Genomic DNA, 16,479 nt, shown 5'->3' with positions numbered 1-16,479 from the left:
TCCCTGCATCTCGCTCCAATCCTGGCTTGACGCCGATGTTCGGAAGTGCAGCAGGCGAATACTGAACTACTAGTATCCCAACTAATCTAAACTAATGTTGGTGATAGAGTGATTCCTGGTGCCACATGTATCAAGGCGGCACTGGTGATTCCTGCATTTAGCTAACTGTCAGATTATCATTTGCCCTGCTAACTTAAATGTCAATATCTGAACATTTTGTAATGGCCATTGCGCTGTTCAAGAGTACATTTTTTAAAACAAACTCAGATTCACTTATCACTTCCGCCTTCCACCTGGTCTTCCTTCTCAATCGGCATGTTCATCTTGTCCATCCATTTGTCTACATCTTCTTGACTCTCGAAAAAGACTGCACAATAATTATATAGGACCTTCATCTTAACCGGGTACAACAACATACATTTGAGGTTAGCTGCGCACAATCTCCTCTTGACTGCCACATAGCTCATCCTCTGTTTCTGCACCAGGAAAGTATAATCAGGGTAAGCTGTGATGGTCGCTGATGCTGGGCTGATCGTACCTCCTTTGCGCCCTTTCGACTGTGAATCCTATCATCGAGGCTCCTATTTCCTACAACAGCATGTTTTCAATTAAGTTTGTTGGCTTTGGGCCTTCCTTGCCCTCCGGAAGCCCGACAATCCGTATGTTGTTCCTTTGTGCACAACCTTCTGCCTCCTCTGCTCTGTTTTCATGATTCGGCACCTGTTGCTGCAGTATGGAGACTTCTTGGGTGTTTTCGTTGCAACTGCTTGTATTAGCTTTCACCTCCTTCTCCAGCACTCCTTTGCATTCTTTTCAAAGAAAATAGCAGGCGCTCCTCTCCAGAAAGAACATGGCATGATAACCTGTTCTGAGATGAGAGTTTGCAGCACACGCTTTTTGCTCACTGTACCTTTCACAGATGGGAAATATCCATTTGCATATCAGTCTTTGTCCCACACACATGGGCAGTCCAGCACCGAAATGCTATAGCAATTCCTCTCTGAACAAGAGTACCAAAAGCAACCCCATACACAAGTTTCAGCCTTGTTGGGCCCCATCAGTGAGGTGAAGCTTTGTCTCTCTGAGCACAGTGAGCAGAGAGTCCACGTCTGGTTGCCCCCAGGTAACTTAGGGTGACCAACCCCAAGTTCCTTGCAAACATTTCAAAGAATGTAGCAGGCGCTCCTCTCCAGAAAGAACATGGCATGATAATCTGTTCTGAGGTGAGAGTTTGCAGCACACGCTTTTTGCTCACTGTACCTTTCACAGATGGGAAATATCCATTTGCATATCAGTCTTTGTCCCACCCACATGGGCAATCCAGCACCGAAATGCTATGGCAATTCCTCTCTGAACAAGAGTACCAAAAGCAACCCCATACACGTGTTTCAGCCTTGTTGGGCCTCTTCAGTGAGGTGAAGCTTTGTCTCTCTGAGCACAGTGAGCAGGGAGTCCACGTCTAGTTGCCCACAGGTAACTTAGGGTGACCAACCCCAAGTTCCTTGCAAACATTTCAAAGAAGGTAGCAGGCGCTCCTCTCCAGAAAGAACATGGCATGATAACCTCCTTTGCGTTCTGTTAATGCCAAGACATCCTGTCTCAAGAGGGTCACATCGATACTAATTGCATACATTTTAAATTCCAGCGCAGATTTCAGCTCAGCTATCGCGTCTAGAATCTGGTGGTCGCTTCGCCCGGGTGCATCCTCTCCTCGTACCACTTGTGTTGTTGTTCTCACACTGTCTGCTTTGTGTGCCGGTTTGGAAAATGTGTCGATCGATGACTGTTTCCCTTTGCTCTTGTTTGTTTTGAATGTCATTGTTACAGTCTCCTGCTCGGCATTGGTCTCTCCTATTAGGATCTGCGTGGTGCTGTTTCCTGTCTGTTGTGGTACTCTGTTGGGCATTTTTACTACCGTTGTTCCTCACAGCTCATTGTTTACTTATGCTTTACTAGGGCTTGTACTTATCACTGAGCTCGCTTCCCATTCCGGCGTCACTTTAGTGTTCAACTTGTGGCAGGGGTCCTCACTATCGTTTTATAACTCCAGCACCATTCTCAATGTTCCTGTGCCTCCTGGCACTTCGGTGGGTGTTTCCAGTGACTTTTGGCAGCATTTTGGTCTGCCCAGTCATCTAACGTGTGCTATTATTCACAACTACCTGGAGTCCCCCTTCAGTTCTGCCCTACTACCTGCTGCCAATTTCAGGGGCAATGTGCTTGCCTTGGAAGCAGGACGACAAAGAGCACCACAGGTTCGATCCCTGGGTCTACTAAGACCAGGTCGTCGGCATAGGATAGTACTGATATTTCTCTGTTGTTAATTTTCAGTGGAAAGTGCTTTGTTTGTCTCAATGCAACTGGGAGGTCTGGAATATATAACTCAAAGAGAATCGCTGCAAGTGGGCAGCCTTGCTTGACACATCTTCTGGTATTGATTGCATGGGATAAAGCCCCTTCAAAATATATTCTTACTCACGTTGTTGTGTTCTCATGAAAGGCTTTGATGGGTTGCAGGATCTCTTCAGGACAGTTCCAGTTCTTTGGTTTCAGCCATAGTTTGTGTCGGTTCATCCCACCGAAAGCTTGTCTTAAGACTATAAAGGCTAGATGTAATTTGCCTTTAGCGTGTATGGTGTTCAGCTTCAATATTGATAAGATTAACAAGTTCAGGTCTTTACCTATGCTTTTTCGGAAATCCGGTCTGGCATGTGTCAATGATCATTGTTTTTTCTGCCCACTTTGTAAGGCTGGTCTGCAAAATTGATGCCAACAATTTCCCAATTACATCAAGTAATGCTATCGTCCGATAGTTTGATGGGTCTTCTTGTTGGCCTTTTTTAAAGATAGTGACAATAATATTTATGTCCAAGATGCTGGTATTGATCTACATTCCTCAATATTCTTGAGAATAATTGTGATCAATGATGCCCATGTTTTAGGATCTTTTTTTGTTCCAGATTTGTTAGCCCGTCGGGCCCCGCCGCAGAGGAATTTGTAAGATTTGTTATCATTCTTTCAATTTGGCCATCCTCTACGCTCAAGATCCATCACTGTTTTGTGTTGTGAATTGGGTCAGTTATTAATTTGTCCGCACTACCAAAGACTTCAGAATAGTGATTGATCCAATGAATTTCAGACACTCCATTGTTTAGGCGACTCTGTTGATTTAGAGTTAGATCGTTTATGATTGTCCACATATCTCTTGCTGTCGTGTTAGCTGTTGCTCTGAACAGCGTTTCTCCTTGTTCTTGATCTCGTTGTTGTCTGAAGCCAATCAGCCAATTTTTGTAGTGTTGCTTCCTTGTTTCAATTAGGCGTGTTTGCTTTCAGTTGTTCTCATCTGTGGTTATTTTTTTTATTTCTCATCTTAACTGCTTCCTTCTTTTACCCCCATGTTACTATATTGGTGTTTTGGCTCTAATAGGGGAAACGTAATTCCCGTTTTAGTAACTTTGTAGGCCTTTAAGAGAGAATCAAAGGAGGTGTCAGTTGTTCCTCAGCTTATTTGATCGCAATAGTTATTTGTTATTGCTAAGCAGTCTGTTTTCCTTAACCTTAGCCGATTTCCTCCATTATTTAATTCTAGAGGTTCTGTCTTGTCACCTGAGTTTTTGCCCTTCTCCCCAGTCTATGTTAGCCTCAGTATATTGTGATCACTTGAGCTTTGGGGTAGCACTTCAAGACATTTGATCTTATGCAGGTAATCCTTAGAAATCCAGATATAGTCAATTGTTGACTCTTGGAGTCCATTCGTCCAGGTTTTCTTTCCTGGGGTGTGCCCCTTGGTTTGACCATTAGCATATGTAAATTGTGGGATTCTGCTATCTGCAGCTACCTTGAAGCATTGTTGTCGCCTCCCCTTAGTTGGTCAAGTATTGGAATGCGATGTTTGTTCGGGCATTTTATATTTAAATCACCACACATTACAATTGCTGGGCAGCTCACCAATGTATGTGCTTTTCTTATTGTTTTGGCAATTACACCCAACAGCTTAGTCGTGTTTACTTTTTACTTGTGTTTCATGCTCTTTTATTTGTATTAGAGCCCACTGTACGTCTGAGTTTGGGTTTCCATGGTTGATTAACGTTAAGTCTGTTGTTAGCTTTATCAGAATCATAAGCCTTACATATGGTCTTCCGGTAACTTCTTTTTTTGCAGGGTTTATTAATACTTCATTGCTCTCACGTGACAGCGTTTTCTTTAGCCATGTTTCTTGCAAGCAGGTGATCTTTACTCCCTTCAAATGACGTTAAGGCGATTGAACAGAAGCCTGAATACTCTTGTGTTCCATGACATGAGGATATCATTTGAGTTTTCCCATTCTTTTTTTTGCTAGACCTTTTTTGGATTGTTTAGAGCTGTGGCCAGCCAGGACTAGTCACTGACTTTTTTTAGTTGTTCTTTTTTGGTACCCTTGAGTTTGGGGTTCTGATTTTTGTTTGTTTTGTTGTCAAATGTCACTTTTACTGGTTTCCTTCTCAATAGTTCTATTTCAGACCATTCGTCCATTTGATTGATCACTGTTGCTTGTCTTTTTGTATCTTGTGTTGTTTGATATGCTGGTTTTATCCTTCTTGAATTTCTCGAATGCTGTTCGTTCACATCGAATCCCAGTCGAATTAACTCTGAGCTTCCTTGAATCAGTAGATCCTTCACTTTGTGTGATTTTAGATGTAGAATTACTCTGTCCGCTCTATCTTTGTCGATATATTCAACGATGGAAATGTCATCTGATGAAATGTTCCTTAATGATGATGCACACTGCAGAAGGTGCATAACGTTTTTTTCCGATTTAGGTTTGTGTCGTTTCTTTCAAGAAAAATGTTTTCTAACCTAACTTTTGTTGTATTGTTGACACTAGCTATAGTTTAGTGTTTTGGCTGAGTCGTTTTATTTCCTTCTTGTGATGCCGGTCATGTTGGGTTCCAGTTTGAAGATGTTGTGGTCTCTTTATTTGACTGATATGTGGAGGTTTCCTTTCCTTTGTGTCTCTGGAGAAGGAGCCAAGTACCCCCACCTCAATCGACCCGCCCCTTTTACCTATATGCTGGAAACCAGAGTATGAGACGTATACAGAAGAGCTGAATCGACAAAGAGCAGAATATGGACTCAGTCCAGTGCCAGTGAAAGGGCCAGTACCAAAGAGGATTTGGGAGCCAAGGTACCCATTGAGAAAACCTTATCTGCATACAAAGAAATATGATGGTCATCTGAATGAGATCCCTGAAGGAGCAGAACCAATAAACAGCAAGAATGAATGGTAGTATTACTAACAATTGCCAAGTATATGTTATAGGGAGCTGAAGATGAAGTACATAAAAAGATGCAGTGATCAGAGAATGCGGATATTCTGGAAGGCATCAAGAAAGCAACAAGGATAAGTGACATCTTAGGCTCAAGGTGAAGATAATTATGCCACAGGAACAGATAAAGATATTAAATAATTTTACACGTGTAGAGATACAGAAGGAACGCAAACAGCAAAGTAATCGTGAAGCTAGCTCCAACGTATAGATACATAGAAATGAGAGAATTATGGATGTTTCCATTTAATGTATTAAATACACGAAAAAAAGCTTGATTTCATGGTCTCTAGTCACATGGAAGCATGAAGTTGGACGAACGACATGATCGCACCTAAGCATGGAGGCAGACTGTGCTGCTCACTCCCTAACTTTCTCAGAGCTAAGGACACTCTCAAGGACGAAGTTCAAATGCCTCATTGACAGTAGACCACTGAGGTGATGATGGATTGATATGCTAATTGGTGGGAAGCTAAAGGTTAAGGCGGTATCCAGTCAATTGGTCGACAGCAAACTGGTCGACTGCAATTTGGTCGACACCATTTGGTCGAATGCCAAATGGTCGAATTTTTTTTTTTTTATATATATATATGTGTTTTGTGGGTTTTCGTGTGGGGAAAAAAAAGAAAAAAAAAAAAAGGGGGGTTAGGGGGGGGACCCTCCAAAAAAAACCAAAAAAGGGGTAAAAAAAAAAAAAAAAAAAAAAATTCGACCATTTGGCATTCGACCAAATGGTGTCGACCAGTTGTCCTGTCGACCAAATGTTTTCGACCAATTGACTGGGAACCGTTTAAGGCAACCTCACCAGCATCTGGACAGCCAGTCTAAAGGCTGCTAACATAGGTGGAAAAGTACTGAAGATGGATAGAGTGCCAACCAATTATAGAGGACCTGCGTATTCAGGGGTCCTATAGTGTGTAAACCAATGGGACGTTGTATATTTAGTGACGTTCATAGCGGTCATTTTTTAGAGGAGGGCTTAGTTGCCCACCTGATGTTAAGTAACCAATCACATAGTTACACCTTTTTAGACCAGTATGGATTGCATACTTCGGTGTTCACTCGTTGGATGACGTTGGTAGTGACGTAGGCCAATGTCAGTGATGACACATTTTGCTTATAAAAGTACAGTTTTTTCTTAAATGCTTTGAGTTTGAACATCAAGCGTTTGTGTTGATATTTGTTATGCTTCCTTTATTATATAATTGACAGTATAACAGTCTTCCTTTTGTCAACTTCCTGAGTCGGCTCTATTATTTGGTGTATGAGTAAGATCTGCATCCCCATCCATCTCAAGGATAATTGCTGCTCATCAAAGGGGTTGGACAATCCAGTTCACTTGGTAGCAGAGAGAGAGGATGATTTAAGAGCCATCAATCTGAGTAAACTTTAGAGTTTCGGCAATATCATACAACCTTTGCCATTTAGCTGAAAGAACGTGAAGCTCCCCGTAGATAGTGGCTAGTGTAAAACCAAACAAGTGTCTTGCAAGACCAGGTGTGACGGGTCCCTTACTTTCAGATAGAATCCCCTCCTGTGTCTACGTGAAGTGGATCGATCGGAAGGTTGAAGTGAAGAGGCGATGAAAAAGGCGGACGATCCCAAGAGTCGGAAGACGAAAAAGATGATATCAGTGAGCAAAAAAATGAGCGAGCTGACAAAAGCATGGGTGATGAGTGAAGTAAAAAGAAAGTAACGGAGGGAGGTGGGATAAAATATAACTTGAGAATAAGTGTAGAATATATGTGGCGAATGAGATATAGGGCCTCATTACACGTTGTGCGGTAAGGGAATACCGGTACCGGTAATGAATTACCGGTACCGGTAATTTCCCAAGCCAATCACGAGCTGGACCCACCGCTATTAGCACACCCGTTAATTACGGTGCCACTAATAGCGGCAAGTCCGGGTGCGCGAGACCTACATGCCGGAATTAGCACCATGGCGCTAATACCAGGGCAACACAAGCCATGCGGACATGGCATTAGCGGCATGGAAAACACCTAAAACCCCTTACCGGCATGGCGCAAATAACGGCATCGAAAAGCACCCGTTAAGAGACCTGAGCAGTGTACCCATCTGCCACAGGTGGACACAATCAGCACAGGTGTATGCAATGGAGACAGGCAGCACAAAAGAGCACACCACACCCCTTCCCACACCAAGATGGTCCCAATAGCAGCAGCATGACATGATGGGCTGGAGTACATGATAGCAGTGCAGCACCAACAACAACAGCCAGCACCAGAGGTGAGCCGTAACAGGTACCCATTCCTCACACCATACAGGCGATGACAGCTATCCACTGAGGAGGTGGGTCCTAACCCCTGTACGGAACCCACAGAACCATCAGGAAGGGGACAACAATATTGTACATCCTTCCAATGACAGTGCTCCGCTGCCTAAGCGGCCTGGGTGTGGCACTCCTGTACGGCCGTGTCAAAGTGGCAAAGACAACCATGGCATGTGTAGAGCATCACAAAATGTGCATATGATGGAATGTGCCTATGCCACTTGAAATTGACATGCAACCACCAGAAGAGTATGATGTGGCTGGGGATGAGTGCGGGTGGAATGCCCCGGCAGGACATGAAAGAGGCAGTGCCAAGGAGGCACACGATGTGCATCAGCATCTGATTCTGGAATCTCATCATGCACCAAGGTGAAATAGCATGGACGTAGATGGGAATTGTTGCCCTGGTGCATGTTTCGAGGCCCACAAAGGACCCTGTCCACAATGAATGACACATACACAATAATGGAGACCACGCTTGGGTTTCAAACTCAGAACAGTGTATATTGAATATAATGTGATACAAAGTGCATTACCCCAACTCCACAAATACACCCTTACCCCCCTCTCCCCTCAACACACCCAAATACACCCTTACCCTCCTCCCCCCTCAACACACCAAAAATACACCCTTACCCCCCTCCCCCCTCAACACACCCAAATACACCCTTACCCCTCTCCCCCCTCAACACTCCCATGTGAGTCTCATGGCGTGAATGTCTCCATCGCCACATGTGGCACCCAAATCTTTGTGGCCCTATTTGCCAGTGCCTGCATCGTCATCTGGTGTTTGTGAAGCCGTGCGCCACAGGTTCTGCATAGACCGGCATAGGGGACTAGTATGACGTGAACTCCCAGACGAGGAGGGGCCTGGTTCTTCCTGGGCCGTGAGTGGGCACCGACGCTCAATAGCGTCTGCTATGCGGTTCATGGCCTGCCGCAGTTGGGCCATTTCACTGCAGATTCGGTTGGTTCATGCCTCCATGCCCTCCCTTGTCTGCTGTGCAAGTGTAGCAATGTCCTCCCTCAGGCGGGCTGTCTCTGCCACATGTTGCCCTACTAGGCCACTCATCTCGGTCTGCCTCTGAAAGATGGACGAGAGGTCATGTCGCATGGTGGGTGCTGGTGGGATGGCTGATGCACCTGGACCCATTGCACTTGCATCAGGAGAGGATATTTGGGGGCTCCATGGCCCTTCAGGGGTGGGTGATTCTCCATGACTACCCGGACCTGAAGAGTACCTCGGCCTTGCCAGTAAGGGGCTTGTTGGTCTGGGGCTCTGGCTATCAGCATCAATGGCAGGTGTTTCCTCCTCATCTGAAGGTGGGGCAGTGGCTGCTGCCTCACCCGTTGAGCTGGTGGCAGCAGAGTGCATTCCCTCGATGCTGCCCTCACCTGCTGGGAGACACACTTCCGTGGGTGCCACAACGGGAGCAGGCATGGCCTGTGGATGCGTGCAACTGGTGTTCCGGCTGCCTTTGTCCCTGTTGTCATGGTCACTCGTCCTAGCTGCCCTTGCGGATGTGGCGGTGTCCCCTGTGGCATCCCTCCTGGCTTTTTTGCTGGATGTGGGAGCAGGTGTGGAAGTGCGTGCCTCCTCAGTGTCAGTGTGTGATCCTGTAAGGGTGAGAAATGTTGACAACCATCAGTCATGGGTCGACCTGCCTTGAGCTAAATGAATACGTCATGCCGTTCTATGCATTTAGGGCTCTTTAGTGTGGATGTAGGTAATGGGGATGTTGGGTGGTCATGCATGAATAGCTCTGTGTTGTACGGGTATGTGGTGATGCATGCATGTTTGTTTGTGGCTGGATCCACGGCATTCATATGGACACATGATTGGGGGGAACATCACACGTCACTGTGCATTGTTTGATGCATACACTCACCTCCATCGGACGAAATGGCCACGCCATGCTCCATTTGTCCAACTCCCTCGATGGATTCCACCCCGATAGTTGATGCACACGTCTCCTCCCACTCAGGGGCTTGATTGGCGATTCACTGCCTCCTCCTGTGCCCGTAGCCAGGTTGCGGTTAACGGATAGAATGTTCCGCACACGGAGCCGGAGGTCATCCCACCTCTTTCGGCAGTCTTTGACTGTGCGGGTTGTGGTGCCTACCGCACTGACCTTGTGGGCTACCTCTTCCCAGATGGCCTTCTTCTTCACAATGGTCTCCCGACGCATGTCGTTATTGAAGACCACCTGAGCATTGTCTGCTAGTGTCTGCGTGAGCATAAGGAGCTCCTCCTTGCTAAATTTCTCCTTGCGTTGCTGCTCAGATGATTTTTTAACGGCCTTTGGCATCTTAACGGTGTTCTTCGTGTATTTTCCAACGTGGTTCCTGGTAAGGTGTCCTGGATAAGGAGGATGGCAATGGATTGTGTTTTTAAAGATGGCCGCCGTGCTCTTTCCCGTTCCGGTGCGATGACGCTATTTCCGGTTCCGCAAAATTACGGTAACCGCTATTAGCGGTGACCGCTAATGGCGGTCACCGCTATTTGCGAAGGCCGCTATTTGCATGTGACGGCAGGTCGGAAATGCTAACAGTGCTTTCGACGATGCCGTTAAGGGACTTTTTGGGGACTTTTGCGGCATGGCGGTAGGCTCATTACCGGCATGGCGGTAGGCTCGTGCCCGCGATCTCGTAATGGCACGCAATTTGCGGTCTCTTGCGAGGGCAGACACGCTAATCACGCCATGCCGGTAATTGGCGATTTTTACCGCCTACTGTGTAATGAGGCCCATAGACTCGAGTGTGGGTGAGCAATGATATACATCATGAGAGAGGCCACGATAAGAGAATACGCCCTGGCCTGCATTTTTTATGATGTAACAGAAGAAGTTTGAACCCAAAATTCCAGAGCGGAATACTAGGAGACCATCCCGGTTGAAGACTGGACCAAAGGGGTAACTTAAACTCCAGTCGGAGTATTTTTAGAGTGCTAACAAGCATTAAGAAGAGAATTATAGGTAATCTATGTAACTGGTTGAATCTGTCTGTTTATTTTATGTCGATTTTGTGAATGGTGATGTCATCAGCGGAAAAAAATATTTGATTGCTTAGAATTGAACCTGATGATTGTTTTTAGAAAGATTACAGCAAGAATTGTGATTAGTGGGATTGGAGTTTGCGATGATTAGTGCTCGCTCATATTATGTTATTTTTCTGAAAAGTGGTTTTCAAAATCTGTGATTAAAAATAAAACGAAGTGCCACACACAGCTAAGAGTAGACGAGTTAAGAATGGAGGATATCACTCCACTTGTGCATCTCTGTAATCAGTTACTGAAACATGCACCTAAGTTTAAACAGTATAGTGCAGAATGGGTTAAGGGAACAACGGATAAAATGTTCATGCTGTGGCCACAGGGAGGCTTGCTATCGAAGGCAGTCCTGCAGCATATGACGACCTATCTGCATGCAGCATACACAGGAAAGAAGCTAGAAAAGTGATTAGCTAGTTTAGAACTTTGGAAGATGTATCAACAAGAGAAGGATGAAGAACCTCCTATAGATTGAATACTTAATGTATGCAGAGAGGGGGGTGAGGAGCCTTCTGCTCCTCCTGCCCCAGCTGAAACAGGAGACGAGAGCAAGAAAGACAATGGGTTATATCCATTGACAGAGCTTAAAGCAGTAACAGGATATAGTAACCCGGCATACGAGTCACTTGTGCAAAGCAGTGACGAAAGCACTGAGAAAAATACTGAGAAAGATGTAATCTCTAAGGTCCCAAGGGACAAAGAGAGACGTGATAAGGAAAGGAGCAATGGAGCAAGTACATCTCTAAATATAAGAAGAGAGATAAAATGATGGCAAGGAGAAAGAGACAAGGTTGATGAGATAGTGCTTTTACAGAATGAATGGATGGGTGGTCAGATTTTATTAAAACTCGATGGTAAGAGCATTGAGGATGTAAGACAACGGGAAGATCAAGACAAATGAATACTCAAGGCTTTTCAGGAACTACAAGTCGAGTTCCTTTCACAGAACAATTACCAGTCTCTATAGGAGAATGTGATATGAAGGTACCACTGCTATACTCTAGGCAGACACCTGTCAATATATTGGGTCGAGCTTTGATGACAAAGCTCAATATGACCATCTCATTTACTGATGAAGGCATAGTGTGCTCAACTCCAGGGATGCATTATCAAAACGTGTGTGAAATCATTAGAGCAATTGCAGGACAAGTAGCCATGAGAGCAATACCTTTAGAGCCAGAAGTTTTTCATTATGGAATGCATGTTCTATTGGCATATTTACCAGGCCTAGCTGGCAAGGTAATGAGAATACCTGATGAATTTCTGTTTAGAAAGAAGGGCAAGTATTTCCCTTGGAAATACAAGCAGCCATAGTGCAAGGTGAAATGGCTTTGCTTGATGGAAATGATGACAAAAGCAGACAATGGTGTGCAGTAATTTCCATCAGAGAACGTTACAGATTAACTGACGTCACCGATGAGGACATGTTTGGCGATCATCTATCTGATGACAAAGTAGTATTTGAGATGAGTATTACTTACTGGGTAAGAGCAATCAAACGAGTGGTACCTCACAAAATGATGTTGGCACAGCAATGTCCTAAGTATTTTGAGGAAGACATGGCAAAAGTGCCAGCTTCATTATGGATCACAGCCCCCTATGAACTAGACCTATTGAAGGGGGTTGGAGAAGTGAAGATTAAACTGAAACCAGGAGCAATTTTACCTCAAACACAACAGTATCCCATGTCTTGAGAGGCAGATGAAGGTATCTTTAAAACAATTTCCGCCATGATGGAGCAGGGCATCTTAGTGAGGTCAGAGTCACTGTGTAACACTGCTGTGTATCCTGTCAAAAATCTAAGGAGGGAGGTTTGGAGACTAATTCAAGATCTTAGACCGATAAACCAGATTGTAGAAGCCGAGTTCCCTCTAGTCCCTAACCCGTCCACAATTCTATGTAATATACGTGTTGGAGCATGATATTTCACTGTGATTGATTTGAAAAATATGTTTTTCTCAATCCCATTGCACAAATACTCACAGGATCTGAAGTCATATACTTCAGACAAACGCGACTGAAAGGTACTGAGCGGCCCCAGGGGTATCCATCATTTTTCAATAGCATCCTGCAGATGGAGTTGAACAATATTGATTTGGAAAGTGTTGTTCTGCAATATGTAGATGACATATTAGTTTGCAGTACTACAGAGGAAGAGTGCAGACGCAATTCTGTCCAGCTGATGATAATACTTGCTGACAAAGGATATAACGTTGACAAAGAAAAGTTATAGTATTGTCAACAAGAAGTGTTGTACATTGGCCATTTCATTTACATGAGGGAAAGAAGGTTACTCCTGAGAGGGCTGAGGCTATTTTGAAAACCGCGAAACCACACACAATAAAACACATGCAGTGTTTTTTGGGATGATACAATTATGTCAGCGCATGGGTCTTTCATTACAGTTCATATATAAGGCCTTTACTACAGGCTTTAAAGAAAGCACAGGTAACACAGGAAACAATCGTGTGGACTGAGAAAATGGAGGAAGCATTTGAAGAGCTGAAAAAAGCAATTTTTTACAGCTCCAGTTTTAGGGATTCCTAATTATGCTGAGGAATTCTTTTTATTCTCACACACAGATGGCACCCTTATGACAGCAGTCCTCATGCAGATAACCAGGTTGGGGTACAAGCCCCTTGTATATTACAGTGGGATTTTAGACCTAGTAATGAGACGTCACTTTCTATGTGAACAGTCTTTGGCTGCAGCTGTGTTCACCATGCCACCGTGTTCACCATAGAGAAAGCTGCGAGCATAGTGATGGAATGCTCCATGACATTATTTGTAGAGCATGCACTATTTGCTATTTTAGAGAAACCTAAGGGCACATTGAATTCTCAAAGGGCTTCTGCCTACGAGGTAGTCATATCGAATCCAGTGATTAAAATAGTTCGATGCAGACTAGTGAATCCTGCCATGTTTGTAGCCGAACCATTGGCAGAGGATGAGCATGCGCATGACTGTGCAAACTATAAAGAGTTCTATGATGAAATCCCAAGAGTAAAAGAAAATGCCTTGCCAGGTGGAGAAATTGTTTTTATTGACCGTTCTTTGAGAATCGATCAACATGATGGACATAGATATACAGGTGTCGCTGTGGTAAAATACACAGCCAATGGGGAGTTTCAGACATTGGTAAGTGCACTACTACCATCTCACTATTCAGCACAAGCTGCAGAGTTAGTGGTGCTGATTGTCGCACTCGAGAATCATGCAGACTAGGAAGTAACAGTGTACAGCGACTCTGCCTATGTGACGTCAACAGTGCACGCAGGGTTAGCACGTTGGAAAAGGAGGGGATACCTCCAAGTAGATGGCAGGCCAGTGCAGCACGCAGCCTTATTGGACAGGTTTATTAAGGCACTACAACCCTTGTGGCCATTGCAGTCGTAAAATGCGCAGCTCACACTAAAAAGACAGACTTTATTTCACTTGGTAACCAAGCAGCAGATGATAAAGTGAAAATCGCTGCATGTTCAGAGAATATAATGTCCTTTGAAACACTTGATGCAAAAATAAATGGTTGTGTTGATGAATGTGGTTGAGAAATTTTTCAAAGATGCAGTTTATAGAGGTTCAGGGGAAGCATCTCAAGATGGGAAAGATTTGTGGACACAAAGAGGGTGTTCTTTAAACCCCTCTGAATCATTGTGGTGACATGACAGCACTGGTAAACCGGTGATGCCTGTAGCCTTTCTGAGGGTGGCGCTGCAAAAGCTACACTACACTGCGCACACAACTAGAGAGAACCTTGCTGCAATGATTGCTGAAGATTGGTTTGTACCAAATCTGTTAGAGCACGTTAGCTTCTTTATGACGAACTGTAGAATGTGTCAAAAACTCACGGCTGGGCATACACTGCACACAGTTATGGGGGTCAGCCTGAGACCCATTGGCCCCTTTCAGCATTTGCATATCTACCATGTCGATATGATTCAAGTATGTGATGGGTACAGATACATGATTATTGTAGTATGTCCCTTTTCAAGGTGGATTAAGGCAGGTCATTGTATGCATCCAGACTCCACCTGTGCAGCAAATTTTTGGTGTGGGAAGTGTTTCCTAGATGGGGAGTATGCGAGGTGATAAGGTCAGACAATGGTACCCATTTTGTGAACCAAACATTTGAGCAGATCAGCTTGTTGCTTGGTATAAAGCACAAATTTCCTCAGCTTATCATCCGCAAGGAAATTGGATCTGTGAGAGGCTCAACGGCTTGCTTAAGGAAAGGATAGCCAAGTTGAAGCTTACTCTGAAGAAAGGGTGTTTGCATTGCCTACCACTGGCATTATATGCTTTGAGGAACCAACCAGGTTCTAACAACATCGCACCCTTTTGAAATTGTACTGGGAGGTGGATGAGAACACCCCTAGTACCCCCAACCAGAGTTAGAAGTGATGCTCAGTCAACTGCAGATTTGTTTGGAATGAAAATGCATGATTATTTGAACTGTATGACTTCCAGTATTTCTGTAATTTCAGGACAGCTGCAGCGACAAGGGTGCAGGGCAGTACATAATTCATAAGAAGATGCTTCAACAAATCAACCTCAAGAATTTCGTCTCCCCAAATTAATGACCAGACATGTGATCCTAATTCAGAACCACATGAGAAAAAGGTGGGACGAACCTTGTTTCAACGTGCCATTTATAAAAGAAGATGTCACGCCGTCTGCTGTCAAAGTGTAGGCAGGCGTGCTTGGATTTTTATTGCAGACGTCAAGATTTTTACTGAAGTGCAAGCATTGGGGAAGAACCACAGCATGTGGAGACACGATCTATGACAAAGAAGAAGGACGCAGAAGCTGACAAATAAGAAAAATAAAAGTGTTGGACTGTGGCTTGATTCAGACAGTCCTTTTTACTGGCTTTGAAAAGGTTAAGGAAGCAAAAACACTCTATGCAAATCTGTTGCAGGGTTAAGGGAAGATCTATATTCTTAAAGCCACAGTAGCTTATTGACTTTGGACTAAGGCATGCTTAAGCCTTTATAAGAAGAGAAATATTCCAGACTCTGATCGTGGCTTTGATAACTGGAAGAGAGTGCAGTATCCTGATTCATTCCATACTGAGTTCTTGTTCGGATTTGCCTATGGTGTTATCCAATGACAACGTTTCACTGATTATATTTGAAGTTTTTCTCTTTGTGCTGCGCTCATAGCCAGCAATTATGGGGAGAAGTTCTAATATACATGCATTTTTGCAAGATCCTAAAAATGGCCTGATTGTAAGGAAACTACTTGCAGCAATTATTGAGCAAATGTTGCAGTTACCTGAGTATAATGGGGATAGCACAAATGCCCCTGTCACCTGAGGCTGCACACAGACTTGTTGGAAGGGTTTTCTTTTGTCTGATTGAAGAATATCCACATCTTGTTGGCAGACCCACTGATATGCTCACATTCCTAAGTGAGGCCAAGGAGCCACCTGGTCGCTGGGCCCGCGCTCCGGGGCCATCCCGCGCCGGCAGCCGTGGGACACCACAGACAGCCACACGCGGCACGGCCTGGTGCCCCGGGCCGGGGGCGGAGGCGCGCCAGGCTTTTTCAAGGCCCGCCGTCACCTCCCGCCGCCCGCCGCCGGGGCCCGCGCGGCCGGGTCCAGAGGGATCCCGCGCCGGTGCTGATCGGGGTCTGACCTTAGGGGGACGAAGGGAACGGGGTCCCTGCGACAGCCCCAGCCGCGCCCCGGGGAGGGGACCCCGGGGCGATTGACGTTCAAGCGACCCTCAGACAGGCGTAGCCCCGGGAGGAACCCGGGGCCGCAAGGTGCGTTCGAAGTGTCGATGATCAATGTGTCCTGCAATTCACACTAATTCTCGCAGCTAGCT

At 45.0% G+C, this 16,479-nt stretch overlaps 1 non-coding gene across 1 annotated transcript in view; it reads right to left on the bottom strand.

Moving 5' to 3' along the window:
- Positions 1-16,371: 16,371 nt before the first annotated feature.
- LOC138474841 (5.8S ribosomal RNA) overlaps positions 16,372-16,479 on the bottom strand; it is a 154-nt gene continuing 46 nt past the window's right edge. The window contains exon 1 of the ribosomal RNA XR_011269073.1: positions 16,372-16,479. This exon is cut by the window's right edge and continues 46 nt beyond it. This is a non-coding gene — a ribosomal RNA (5.8S ribosomal RNA).

This window comes from Ambystoma mexicanum, chromosome 8, assembly GCF_040938575.1.
Source record: "Ambystoma mexicanum isolate Mex_15411 chromosome 8, UKY_AmexF1_1, whole genome shotgun sequence".
Classification (NCBI taxonomy): Eukaryota; Metazoa; Chordata; class Amphibia; order Caudata; family Ambystomatidae; genus Ambystoma; species Ambystoma mexicanum.
This window is presented reverse-complemented; position numbering and strand designations above follow the sequence as displayed.